The sequence below is a fragment of the Zalophus californianus genome, chromosome 2, assembly GCF_009762305.2.
Source record: "Zalophus californianus isolate mZalCal1 chromosome 2, mZalCal1.pri.v2, whole genome shotgun sequence".
Classification (NCBI taxonomy): Eukaryota; Metazoa; Chordata; class Mammalia; order Carnivora; family Otariidae; genus Zalophus; species Zalophus californianus.
In genome coordinates, this window is record NC_045596.1 from 82283257 (window position 1) to 82287307 (window position 4051).

Genomic DNA, 4051 nt, shown 5'->3' on the forward strand with positions numbered 1-4051 from the left:
GTCAAGTTGAAAAATATCCATTATGGACCACCAAGTCTCTGCACGGGCTCTCTCCTTTTCTCAATCATACTAGCCTTTCGTGCCTTGGCGCCACACAAAATTTCAAAAGTTCCAACAGCCTTCTGGTTCCATATCACAGCCTTGTGTTCATAGCATTGGTACAACTCTATGAAATAAGGAGTAGCAGATAAAAATGGGACACCCACTGTCAAAAATGCAGCCTCTGCAGCGAGCTGACAAATTCATGAATGAGAAAGTGTGTAGACAGAAATATTCCTATGGCAGAGTATTCACAGCATTACTTTCAGTGGAGTGCCTCCTCCATAAACATTTGAAATGAGATGAACTGCAGAGATTAAATGAAGGTTTCATATCGCATTTTTGCATATGAAGGGAGACAAGTGTTAAAAAACAAAAGCAAAAACAAAAGAACAAAACACTGTGACGCCATGATTTGGCGATGCAAAAAAATGCATATGGTGGGGTTCAAATTAAGTCAAGGAGAAAAAAATGGGGTGCCTGGGTGGCTCAGTTGGTTAAGCGTTTGACTCTTGATTCTGGCTCAGGTCATAGCTCAGGTCATGATCTCAGCATTGTGAGATTGAGCCCTGCATCAGCTCTGCACTCAGCAGGGAGTCTGCTTGACATTCTCTCTTTCCCTCAGCCCCTCCCCCTGCTTGCATGCACATTCCCTGCTTCCAGAGCTCTCTCTAAAATAAATAAATAAATAAAATCTTAAAAAAAAACAAGGAGAAAAGAATGTGGTTCTAATCAATGATTTCTATTTTGAACATGCAAAGAATTCACTTGACATGTGCAGGGATAAAATATTATTGGAGAAACTTTTTGATATCAGTTGTAGTGTGTTGGCTTTTACCAATCAGGCAAACAGCAGTTCACTTTTAAGCACTCAATATTTCTACTCTTCATGTAACAAAACTTTTAAAATTCCTTTAGTTTTTCCTCTTTTTTCTAAAGAAAAAGGCCAAAGATACTGCTGAATATATTCCCCAACCGAACAAACCAATTTTGAAAATTCTTCGTACATACGTATTTTACAATATACTTACTATGTGTTTAGGAAAATTTGAATTCCCACCAGACTATACCAACCCCGCTGTCTACATTCCCCAGCCGGAAGATTTAGAATCCACACTTGAGCCAAAGTCTCCATTAATACTGCTGCCTGACCTTGCATTTGGATACATATCCCCAACCCATTGCTGCACCTGAATTAGAACTGCTATAAGAGTTATTTCCAGAACCAAAGGCCTGATTTGGCTCCCTGTACATGTTATCTTGGATTTGGTTATTACCTGATATACCTGGCTGGTTCTGCTGACTGGCTAATATACCCATTGTACCCCAGCTGCTCTGCAGTGCTGCCTGGGCTACGGACGGATTAATGCTCAGCATCCAAGTTCACCCCTCCACCCATATCGCTACCTTAATTGTTTCCCAAACCAGCTCCTCCCCTTCTACTGTTACCAAATTCACCCTGATTCCCAAAGCCATCTGGATTACCACCAAATCTTCCACTTCTTTCTGTCTATTGTTATTGTGCTTAGGTTCAGCATTAGATATATGAAGGCCGATTCTTTTAATGATCAAGTCCTCTCCACAGAGAGACTGGGCAACCCGATCATCTGTCAGTATAACAAAGGCAGATGACCTGAATGGTTGGGAATAAAGACAATGACCACTTCCCTATCCTGGCAAAAGAACTGCTGCATCTCACGGCAGTCATGTCCTCAGTACAATGCCCAACAAACACAACACCTTCATGCTTCTCAAAGGCTCACCTGTGCATTGCTTAGAATTAGGAAGTTTTCCAGTGACACCATCGTCCATTGATCCTATGTTGCTGTGACGTTCCTTTCACTTGGGTTCCAGATTCAGTAAGACAAAGCTAAACCCCTTTCAATGGCCACTTTTAGTATCTTTCTTGACCTGAACCATAAGAACATCTCCAAAGGTACTAAAATATTCTTTTAGATCTGTTCAGTTTTTTTTCCATGGGAGACCCAACATTATTAAGTCAGATGTTTTCTGGACAGCTCTTTTCACGTTCACTGCTGATGAAGTATTGGTCTCATCCATTTTTCGTTTCTTATCTTTGGGATAGTTGACAACATATACCAGATTTCCCCAGACAGCCTCAGGGGCATGGAGAATTTCTTCTACCAGCTGGACACCTCTCATACACTGAGACACTGGATTCCTGGAGTGCAGCCCACATGCCCCTGAAAACTGGGCTGTAAGTATGGAAAGCAGCATGGTCCCATCGTCTTCTGATGATATTTCAATGGGTTCATAATTCTCATCTTCAGTTACCTGAATATATTCAGACATCTTATTTTTCTACTAGGTCGCTGCTAGGAAACCTCACAGGGAAACCAAAGCAGCAAAGGACCCAAGAGCAGCCCCGCTGTCTCTTCACTCCCACTGTAATTTCCTGTTTATATATATATTTCTAATAAGATCCTGCTTCTGTCCCATCCCATTCCCACCCTACTAGCCTGTGAAATTTCTCAAGGTAAGAGCCAAAGCAGTCATCTTTGCATGCCCAACAGTCTAAGATACTGTTGGACTCTCAATAAATGTCCTCTGGAGGACCAAATGCTTCTTGGATCCCTAGTCACTGGCTGGGGTCTTTATCAGCCTGGAAAACCTTTCCTGGAATCATGACTTGCTCATTGGCCATGAGTCCTTACCGTGGACTCACCCCTCAAATCAGACTATGCAGAATGGGGCCAGATTAGAGAAGATCCAGCTTCACCATTTTTCATGAATGTTAAGGTATGCCAGGACCTTTGAAGAAGGGGTTGGGGTTTCTCTGAGAGACTTCCCTTTGGCTTGTCTCTGTGGTATGCATCCATTTATTTTTGGATGACTTCCCCATCTTCATGGGCCCATTGTTGACTGCCCAGCAAACCCTGAAGTCAGAGACATGTAAATTATAAGATACACCTCCAAATGCCATACATGTTCCCATCTTTTTACCCATTTTTATATTGTATCTTCCTGGAATGCTCTCTACTGACTTCTCTGTTTAATTAAACCCTACAAATCCAAATTTTATTTCAGGTTGAGCTCCTTTGTGAAGTTTCTTTAACCACCTAAGTTTATATTAAGCTTTTTCCTTTGCACTCCTCTTAGTTTCTAGATTCCCAAACTGGCTCTTATCTTTCTTTTGTGTTGTCAGTTTCTTTCTACAAACCTATGCTGTCTTCTCAGTAGAATTATCAGCTTCTCCAGGGTGGGTGTTTTCACTTGGGAATTCCTAAATTTAGAACATGTGGGGACCTCAGTGACACAGGCCACAAGAAGGCAGAGGGTGGGAATGCAGAACCAGGTCAGAGATAAATGGGGAGAAGTTGACCTGTCTATGGAGGGCTCTCAGGGGCCTTGGGGCTGGCCAGTGCTCTAGGTCCCAGCCATATGCGGAGATTAGAGGTGGTTCATGACAATGCTGGGATCAAGGAGGCCAGTCTGCTGTGTGGAGTGGGTGATGTGAGGGGACTCTGGGCATTAGGATTGTATTGTGGCTCCAGTTAAACAATGCTCTCCTAAAAGCAAGCCAGTCAGGCTGTAGGGGCAGCGAAGGTTCTGGTAATACTGAGGCAGAGAGGGAAGAAAGGCTCCCAGATCAGTAGGAAATAGGATTGGGCTAGCAGGTTGAGGCAGAAGCCCAAACAATATGGTGCAGGTGAGGAAAGGGTAGGAGGAGGAGGAGAAGGAGAGAGAAAAGGAGGAAGGGAGCCAGGAAAGGGAAATGAGGAGAAGGTAGAGAGGCTAGCATCAAGAGAGAAGAGAAGGGAGAAATACTCAAAGAGGAGAGAAGAGAAAGAGAAGAGGAGGCAAATGGAAGTCTGAGAGGAAAGAGGAAGATGAGAAAAAGGATTAGAAGGGGAAAATCAAAGAGAGGAGAAGGAAACGGGAAGGTTTATCCCTGCAGATCACCTGCCTAAATAGTCCAACCCAATCGTCATGCTAGGAGGGTGGGTCAAGTTGCATTATATCTCTCTAAAATCACTATCGACTTTTATCT

At 43.1% G+C, this 4051-nt stretch overlaps 1 pseudogene; it reads right to left on the reverse strand.

Annotated features, from left to right (window-relative positions):
• Nucleotides 1-1121: 1121 nt before the first annotated feature.
• LOC113925890 lies at nucleotides 1122-2352 on the reverse strand (annotated as a pseudogene).
• Between the last annotated feature and the right edge of the window lie 1699 nt (nucleotides 2353-4051).